This window comes from Megalobrama amblycephala, linkage group LG14, assembly GCF_018812025.1.
Source record: "Megalobrama amblycephala isolate DHTTF-2021 linkage group LG14, ASM1881202v1, whole genome shotgun sequence".
NCBI lineage: Eukaryota > Metazoa > Chordata > Actinopteri > Cypriniformes > Xenocyprididae > Megalobrama > Megalobrama amblycephala.
Window position 1 is genome coordinate 38307441 of NC_063057.1, and position 10481 is coordinate 38317921.

General features: G+C 40.2%; 1 protein-coding gene across 1 annotated transcript in view; it reads right to left on the minus strand.

The window, feature by feature from the left end:
• LOC125244922 (junctional adhesion molecule-like) overlaps nt 1-10481 on the minus strand; it is a 100701-nt gene that overhangs the window by 40177 nt on the left and 50043 nt on the right. The gene's annotated exons all lie outside the window — the stretch shown is intronic.

Below are 10481 nucleotides of genomic sequence, written 5' to 3' on the forward strand. Positions count from 1 at the left end.
GTTTTCTCCCAATGACTCTCATGAGGTCTTGATTGGTTCCATGAATTTTCCCAGTGACGTCCAGGTGAGCGTTGTCGTCCACGTGGTCCATCCCAGCGGTTGTCTCTCTGTTTAGGTCGAGTACCAGTGTGGGAGTCCCACTCTCTGTTGGACGAAGATGCATTCCACTCTTTGGGTGTCGGCTTGGCAAGGTCTTGACGCTGGGTGCCCTCTAGGGCCAGCCCTTGACTCTGTGTGTTGAAGTCAAGAACTGTGGTGGTTTTGGTGCCCTTTTCTAAGGCCATCTTCTGTTTGCAGTAGGCTTTGTGCGCCAAGTCTCTTAACTGTTGAGCACTCATTGTGCGTGGACAGGCAAGGACGCCAAGATGGTGGCTCACCCCAGGATGGAGGTTTCTCAGGAAGAGAGTTTTGAAGTTCAATTCCTCTTCCATGCTCTGTTCGTTGCGAGACCCGAAGTATGCTAGCCTGAGTCGGCTATAGAAGACTTGAGGAGTTTCATGACGACCTTGTTTTGTTTCCAGGGCAGCCACTAGTCCTCGTTCTGACTCAGGGTCGGCAAACTCTCTGATGAGAGCTTCTCGGAGCAGGTGGTAATCAGTCTTTGTGTGGGCAGGCTGCCGGTCCAGGAAGCTGCGCACTTCAGAGCTGGATGTGGCTCTGAGCAAATAAAGTCTATCTTTGTCAGTGAACATTGGGTCTCATTTCCAGATGGAAGTCAATATCTTGCAGATAACTCTGAACATTTGGACTACCTGGCACATTTGGAGTGAATTTGCCAATGTTTCTAGCGAGCTTGTCAAGGTCTCTGAGGTCCAAGCCATGAGATGATCTGTGGCTGGCTGGAGCACGTTCTTTTAGCTTAGTGGGGAGGTAGGATTCTTCGGAGGGAACAGGTGACTGTTTTGGCACTGCCCCCTTTTGATCATGTGCCAGTCCAGGAACAGGGGAGCCGGTCCTGCTTGGCAAAGGTGAAATCGGTGTCCGACGTGTTCTTGACGGCTCACAGCGCAATTCATATGCATGCTTGAGTTCCTCTTTAATACTGTCAGACTCTTCTTTGATGTAGTCAAGCTGTTGTTTTAGGCGGCTGACCTCATTTCTTGACTCATTCAGGTGAGTTTCGAGAGCTTTAATTCGGCTGTTCTTGTCTCTGAAGTCAGCCTTTGCTTTTTCCAGTAGCTGTTCTGCGTATTGTAGCTTGTCGGAGAGGTCAGCGTAGTCTGCTCTGCCTCGTTCCATTTCTTGCGTAGTAGCTGCTAGGGTCTCTTTTAGCCTGTTGATCTCCTCTTTTGCGCCTTGTTCCACTTCATCAGGCCCTTCTCGTCGTTCCTGAGCCTCCAGCTCCAGCTGTTCGATGCGCCGTTGTGCATGTGTCAGCTCCTGCTGGCGATGGGCGGCTTGCCTGTCGCTCAGTTTGAGGGTGGCGATGAGTGTGTGGCTTAAGGAGCCGGTGATCTTGGCTAGTTCTTTGTGACTGTAGCTCTGACTTGGGTCTTGTTTCATGAGGCTTGTTATGTTGTCATCCAGCTGGTCCTGTGTCTGATGCTTTAGTGTTTCAGCGGCCTTAGGTAGGAGGCTGTCTGTTACAACACTTAGCCAGGTCTCCAGATCCTTCCAGTGTCCAGCAGGGTCTGTTGTGCGAGACATGTTTGGCACCGCGAGGGAGATCTAAACCCGAAACTGACACAGACCTTGAAGAAAAGAACAAAACAAAACAAAGCAAAACAAAACAAAGCAGGGCAAATCAAAGGTGTAAGTGTGCAATGTCAACTGTGAGTTAATGGGAATGAGTAATGAGTGTGTAAATGTGCAGGTAAGACTGGTTCTCAACTGTGGTCCTCTCGTGGATGTGCTTCTAACTCGGAGTCTCTGCGAAAAGAATCAGTAAGCACACACAGATAGCACAGCTAGAGAACAGCAGAAGAAAAGAAGAGCACGAAACAAACAGAATAGCATTTAGCAAAAAGCAGAATAATAATGGGGTGCTTCCAGTTTCCCTATAAAATGAAGTTGTCGTCTTTAACACTATTTGCAGAATGAGTTTCATAAAATTTAATTTTAGAAGGATGGTTCTAGACAGGGGTTTTGAAAAGGATTTCAAAGTACCAGGACTGTGATTGTTATTAAAATTCCCTTCGGGGCGAAAGAAAAACAATAACAATGACAGTATTGGTTTCTCAGCTAGTAGGATTGACAACCATGCACCACTTAAAGCGTTTCTAGACGCGTGCTCGGGGTTTATGGACGCCTACCAGTCTCCTTGTCGACCTGCTTGAGCCTAGGCTGAGTAGGATAACAGGATGAGGAGGGAAGGTAAAGTGAGTGTCATACTATTTTAAAAGAAGTGTTCCGTTTCCCAAATATTTGTTAAATATTTCTCAAACACTCTGCTTTTATGACTTTCACAGGTACAAATCCAAAACCAGCAGCAGTAGTCAACCAGAAGAGGACAGCTGAGAGAGAGAGAGAGAGAGAGAGAGAGAGAGAGAGAGAGAGAGAGAGAGAGAGAGAGAGAAGAAGAAGAAAGAGAGTGAAGTTTTGCTCCCAAAATTTGGAAAAATTACAGGGTTGCCAGAGTGGTGGCGCTAGGGAGTCGCTACACCTAGGGGGTTAGCTTGCTGCTCTGGCAGGACAAGTTAACTGACCCAAATATTGAGGAAGACCCAAAAAATAAATAAATAAATTAAATCAAAGACTAAGGGAGTAAAAGTCTGAGACTAACTTTATTTTAAATGAATTTTGAATTTAAATTTGGAAGTTGTGAATTAAAATTGTAATGGGTTCAGCATTAAACATTGAGAGCAATTATAATCAAATTAATCAATCAAGTATCATCTGAATTGGGGAAGCCCAAATCCTAATTAATGACTAATGAAATTCAAAATTTCAAAGCAATAATGATTAGTTAATGATTAAAATTGCCAGATGTTTGTAAGCAACTACCATTAAATTAATCCACAAATATCCATACCATATGAAAGCTAAACTGAAATTGATTATGAACTTGATTTCCAATTAAAATTGAAATCGAATTAAAGTTTCCAATCAAAAATTCATATTCCCAGATGTCATTAAAGTCAATAAGAGCAATTACAAATAACATAAAATGTCATTAAAAGTAATTAGGACGATTGCTACTAAAACAAAACAGTGTTTAACTGACAAGAGTAAATTTAGGAGAGAGAACTCTCAAACAAATGATATTAAAAACCAGGTTTATTAAATTTAACATTTTGTCACGTTCTCTCAAATGGGAGGAGATGAGAAAAGATAAGATGTGTAAGTTAGACAGAGAGGGAGGTGAAAGCACTAGAGTGAATTAAAGTTCAGTAAGAAAGTCATTCCAACATTGCAACATTGCATTCAGACCACAAAATGCTATGCTAGCCACTAGCCCTTTAGCAATGCTACTAGCTTTACATAGACTGTAATGCAACCGTGCTAGATTTAGCTAGCTCAGCTTGTGCTAAGCTTTGTTTACACACAGTTGAATATGGCGCTGGCAGACTGCGCATGCGCACTTAAAGGTTACCCCGGGAAAGGTTCCTTAGGGCTTCCGGGTTACAGCTGTCACTGTCGTGGTGACCGTGACGCGCAACAAAAGAGTACACTTGTTCTATACTCTTTGCACACAGATAACGAACATACAAAATCACATTAATCATTGAACTGACGGCGCAGTTCTCAATGACAATGAACCATTCAGCTTCTCATGTTTCCGAGCTGAACAACCCCCACACGTTAGAGTGAGGCACATTAATCCACAGATTTTTCTGCAATTAATAATAGTAACATTACTGAGATCTCGGCGATCTGAATCGTTCGTGTCAGTTTCTGGACACGCAACAACATGCAGGATTTACTGCAACAATACTTGATCAAGAATTTTCAAAATAATCCCATTCAAATCAAACTCAGACACGTATAGTGTTTAGAGTATTAATATCTCATCTCACGAATGAGCGGATATAGGCGGCACATTAGGTAGCTACTCTCTAATGTGACCATGCAGGGATTTTAGCTTAGTTGAAATAACATTGGAACACGCAATATTATCCACTATAGCTAAGGCCTTAAAGAACAAAGCAAGGAACACACTCACTCTGTCCTGGTGCGCTCTCAGGCGACTTTCCTTTTGTCTTGGCAGACAATCTTAGATTCATTTACTGCAGTTTTAACAACAACAACAAAACGTACAGACAAACAACTCGAGTTCAGATTTCATTCATCCACAGCGCCTTATGTGCAATCATTGTTATGACAATCAAAAAGCCTCGTTTCTGTTTCTAATCTATCTTCCGGATCAGAAAAGATACAATCACACAAGTTACTTGTTTTGTGTACAAATTAGATTAAACTGCACGAATTTTTCTCCACCATTATGTAAGGACTTAGCCTATTTATTAGCTCAATTTAATTGTTACAGGGAATAAGAATTGAATCAACGGTAAATGATTCACTGTAAATGATTCAGAATTAATATTTAACACTTCATCAATTATTCGTCCAGCGAAAATTGAGGTTAGAGTATTTTACCAATTCTGGACAAAATATTATTCTGCGGCCAACAGTAACAATATTTTATTATGATTATTGTTATTATTGTAATTATTATATTATAAGCAAGAGGTAACTTTGATCTTTGAGTTTAAGACAGTAATTTGATACACAGCACAAGAAACTCGTATATGTGAAAATCAAAACAAGATTTATTGACTACTTCTAATGATTACAGGAAACTAAGGCTAAACACACACACACACACACACATACATACATGCACACACATTCGCGGAGTTGATGAGTTATGAAAAGTCCCAAGTTCAGTGCTAACTTAACTCATAACCTGAGGAAAATCACAAAAGCAGAGCTTTGGCTTGATTCTTTAGGTTTAAAGGAGTTTCACCAGTTTCCAGCAAGAGAGAGAGAAGTTTGCTTGTACCTGCGTTTGCTGTGACAGCTGAGGTAGTCGGGTTGTTCCGTGACTCGTGTACAGCGGAATCCCGTTCTGGATTGGCTGTCTTTCAGGTGACGTCTTCTCGGGAAAGCCCTGTGGGTTGCGCGGAAGCTTTGAAGGATGCTGCTGGCTGAGCGTCTGGCTTGAGCGGCTCTCTTCTTGGGAGACTTTGGTCAGATATTTCACGAAGTGTTTTGGAGTCTGGATGGGACGGCTGTCGAATGATCAGCGGCGCAGCTCGTGGTTGAAATCGGGTGTTAGATGGAAAATCAGCCCCGGTCAATCAGTTATCAATGACCCATGCGACTTTTCCGCCGTGGTCAAAGTAGCGGTGTTTCGGCTACCGGCTTCTGACCGATTTCGAGCTTCTGACCGACTTCTGGCTTCCAGCTTCTGACCTCCAGCTTCTGACATTAGCTTGTTCGGACAGCATAGTTTTAAGGGAGCGATCCTCCAATGAGACGTTGCTACGGAGATTAGACACGCCTCGTCTATTGTCTATTGATCACATCGCGTGATATCTGCAGAACATTCTCCTGTTTTATTAACAACTTTATAAAGTTTCTTAATATTTTCCCGATACTGAATTTCAATGTTTCATTCACACAGAATTACACAGAATTATAAATTCTGCATTTAGAACTCAAACATGGCACACTTCTTACACACGTATTACTAGACTGACCTAATTAAAACAATGATTACAATAATGCATTTGAAGAAAACCCACATATTGAATACATTGAATAGACATGTTAGTAATTACATCATGGCATGTATTATTCTGTATATAGTTAATACTTTAAGTAATCGACAATTGTCCCTTTTGAGATTCAAGATTGAGTTCTTAAGCATAGTTTAAACTTTGACCGGAGTCACGAGTGACCGGGTCACGATGGACGGTCAACACAAGGGAGGTATTGATAGGACAGATTCGTCTTTAAATCCGTTGATGGGTATTTTCCTGTTCCGTCCGATAATACAAGAGGGTTTTGTGAGAGAATCAATAGATTTAATGTGATCAAATCCACGTGATGGGTTCTGATTAGTTTATTGCTGATGAGCTAGGAAGTCCTTTAGACAGAGTCCTTTGTTAAAAGAAGTCACGTCATCACTTCAGGAAATGGATCTTTTGGACCAAATGAAGCTTTGTTCAATCATGCCTCTGGCTGATGAAGCCATTTGGTAACGTCTGTCGAACGAGTCCCTACACTGCATACATTCGTGAGGTTCTATGACCTTGACCTTAGCTCCACTCCTGGGGCCAGGTTTCTGTCTAGTGCTGACGAGTCACACTAGACAGGCATTGGTCATTATGGCTGCGTGGGTATTAACGTTCCCACAGCGTCAATCTCTCGACGCAATGCGAGTTCCCTTGAAAGGGAACGTCTCGGTTACGACTGTAACCTTAGTTCCCTGAAGAGGGAACGAGACGTTGCGTCGCCCTGCCATACTTCCTGCATGCCTGTCAGCGACTACTTCAGACACTTTGAAGCTAGCGTTGCTTTGTTTGAGCATGCTTTACAGTTTCCTGGTCGTGACATCACCCGCCTCTGACGTCTCGTCACACCACTGGACGGATTTCACATGTGCTTCATGACAACATCACACGTTGCGTTCCCACAGCGTCAATCTCTCGACGCAACGCGAGTTCCCTTGAAAGGGAACTAAGGTTACAGTCATAACAGAGACGTTTTCCGAGGTTACTGCTCACTGTGATGCCTCTGTAATTATTTGGGTCGTACTTCTCACCTTGTTTAAAAATTGGAGTTATCAAATTTTCTTTCCATATTTCAGGAAATTGTCCTGATTTTAATATGAGGTTGAACAATTTTAGAATAGCATCTTTCAGTTTGGAGCTACTGTGTTTCAGCATCTCATCTGATATTCCATCTACGGCACAGGATTTTTTGTTTTTTAGGGATTTCATCTTGTCTGTCAGTTCATTTATTGCTATGGGCTGGTCTAAATGATTTAGCTGGTCTTTTATAGTGCGTTCCAGGTTATGTAGTTGAGAGGTCAGATGTTTTTGGGTGAGGGTTGGTTCGTTTGGTGAATAAAGATTTCCAAAATGTTCGGTCCAGATTTTTGGGTCATAGATGGGAAGGTGTTTGGCTTTTTTGGATTTGTCTAAATTGTTCCATAATTCCCAAAAGGAATTTTGATCTATTGCCTCCTCAGTCTTGTTTAGTTTTATTTTCATGTGATCAGCTTTTTTCTGTATTAATAGTGACTTGTACATTTTAAAGGTTTGTTGATATGTGGCTCGTATTTGTTGGTTTGCTGGGTCTCTGTGTTTTTTGTTTGATAATGACCGTAATTCTTTTCTTACTTTTTGGCATTCTTTATCAAACCAACCAGCATTAGCCATTTCTTTTTTGCTTTCATAATTTTTTCTTTTTCTCAGGGCTTTTCTGACCACTGTAGAGAAGATTTTTGTTGAACAGCAGTTGCTAAATACTGGCACAGCTTCATACTGGGCAGGACTGTCTTTACTCCATATAAATGTGGGGGGCAGTGGATACAGTTTAACCTTCTGATCTGAAGATGGCAGAAGATTCACTGACCTGTTCAGACTGAGGACTGTGTGACTGTGGTCTGATAATGGTAGCTGTGGCATCACTGTGAAATAATTGATTTTATTTTGGTCTATATCTGTGATGGTGTAATCGACTGTGCTGCTGCCTAAATGTGAGCAGTAGGTAAATTGATCCAGAGAATCACCCTTTGTTCTGCCATTAAATATATAAAGGCCCAGGCTTTTGCAGAGCTGCAGGACTTGTTTTCCATGTCTGTTTGTGTTGTCGTAATTCTGACATGTTTTAGTACATCGTTTTTGTTGATGATTAAGTGAACCGTTTATATATTTGTCTCCATCAGAGCTGATGTAGTCCACTTCCTTCCCCGTTCTAGCATTCAGGGGCCAGTTGCATAAACTTAGTCGCTATATTAAGACTGTGTCTTAAGAACTAGATTGACCAACTTGCAGTTAACCAAGGAATAATCAATGTTATTGTTCCAATTCAAATTACACCAGTCTACCTTTTTATGTAATGAACTTTAAAAAATTAGGACCACTCTTCAAGTAAAACATTAGTGTCTCAACTTTTAAGACAGAGTGGTTTATGCAACTGGCCCCTGATCCCCCATTAACAGAACTGATCCTAGAGACTGAAAGTAAATGATCTCTGACTGTAGGGTTGAGAAGATGTCATCATTATAATAAGGCGACTCATATAACACAAGTCCGGTGATTCTGCAAATATGGCACAGCAGCATACTTGATAACGTCACTCAGCACGCTCTGGCTTCTCCGGTTATCTCTGTATGTATATTTTAGGCAACAATAAAACTAAATGTGTTATTCACACCACTCTGCCTCCAACAAATAAAAACATATTAATAACCTTTGGCAACGAGTGATTGATTATCTTCAATGTCTGCATATATTTATAACAAAATGAAATAAACAACCCTGCCTCTTTTCATTTACATTTCTAAATGAAATATAACACAATGAAATATAACACAAAACACAACCCTGTCTCTTTTTGTTAAATGTCAGTTTTAATGATCAATAGCCATTATAATAGGTATAAGAATATAGAATAAGAAATAAAGCAAACAATTCAGTCAAACATACAAAATCAGCGCTTTAGGATACAACGGTAAAGTTAAATAGCCTAAATATATAAAGTTATGAAACATCACTTTGCCCTCAGCCAAAACAGATTCAGCGGCAAACATCAGAAGGACTACCCGAGGTAAGGCTGTACTGGGCTGGGTACATGAGCGCTGAGCGCCCGGTGATTGCCTGGATCCTACAACTCCGAAAACGTCTGATCAAATTTTCAGAAAGGCGCTACCTTTATCAATAAACCACAAATTTAAGCTTTAAACCAGTACATTCTTGCCTGAAAAACTCTTAAAACTACATGTCATGACATAGTAACAGTAATATGTTTAAATTATGCGGGTTTTCTCCTTTACTATTGAGGCTTGCTAGTTATTGCGAGATGCATTCTAAGATAGTTGGCTGTCTCAAGTCTGCACAAATCACCTCTCGATGCATCCTCGATAAAAGGGGCGGATCAAGAACACATCCGGGGATTTGAACTGTACTTGGCTAGATGTGAACTTTGAATTGGAACAGTACTTGGACAGCGACTGATGAGGTTTCACGAGTGCACAAGAACACAAGTAGTGACAAGAATGCATATTGAGAAACGGCTTAAGTGACAAGCTAAGCTAACATGGCAGGAGCATCAGAACAGAAGAATAAAATGCTTATTATTTTTCAACATCTGCTTCTGCTTACATTTAATATTAAATTATTATATTCCAAATTATATTAAAGGAATATTATTAAAACTAATTTAATGATACAGACTAATACTAAAAGCATTGCAATTATGGGAACAATGACAATATTATCTCCCTTTTTGGCAAAACATTCAAAGTAAAAAACCATGATCATTCAATGTAACAGAAATATTTATGTAAAAATGAAACAATATACTTATTTTGACCTGTACTTATTAAATTATATAAAAGAATATGTGATCATAATAATTTCATTAAATTTTAAATGAGATGCACCGTATTGGCCAACAATCGGTATCTGCCGATAAAAGCTTCACTATCAGCCGACTGTTTAAAAACTGCTGATGATCAGGGACGATTATATCCTGTCAATCAAAAGGGTGCGGAAAAACGTCAGACTACAACTCATATATAGGCCTACTGTTCGTGAAGAAAATCACTCGTGTTGAATTTTAAAGCATTAACAGTTTAAAAACGTTGAAGCAGGCTCTTTTTGACCCTATGAATCACCTGTAGTTAAAGCAGGGTTGCTACATCAAATATTATTTGTAGCGCCTCCCATCCAATAATCACAAAAAGCGTTGTTCTTTGTTACTTCTGATAATAATAAAAGTTTCAGTTTGTAAATTCTGTCAATTTTATCATAAAATTCAAACAACAAATGGCATTTTGACGCTCTTTTCTCCAGTATTGTGACGTATTTCCAAGTGAAACGGAATATTGAATAGAGGGCAGAGTTTTACTTTAGCGCTCCTCCTCTCCATCTCTTGCTCATAGCAGACTAACGGTTGCAGAGGAGTGGTTTACGCGTTTTCTCAACCCAAGCCGTCAAACTGACGTTATCAGAGAAGGAACGCCATTCCAGACTGGAAGTAACTTTTCAGATTTTGATTAAAGATTACAGCGACAAACAATTTTTTTTCTGTGTTTTAACTTGCACGGATTAATTGTTTACCACAAGACTAGTAATATGCACTAACAAAGTAAATAGGGTCAATTTTGATTTCATGTGTACTTTAATGCCTCAGTTCAGGCAGCAACACGGAGCGCGAGTCTTTTCTTCCTCTTCAATACAAGTTATTTCTCAAAAACATTAATGATCATCAGAGGTATGTTGAAATTTATAGCCTAGTACACATTACCAGAATGTATCACGTCATATATATATATATATATATATATATTTCTGTAATGTGTATTT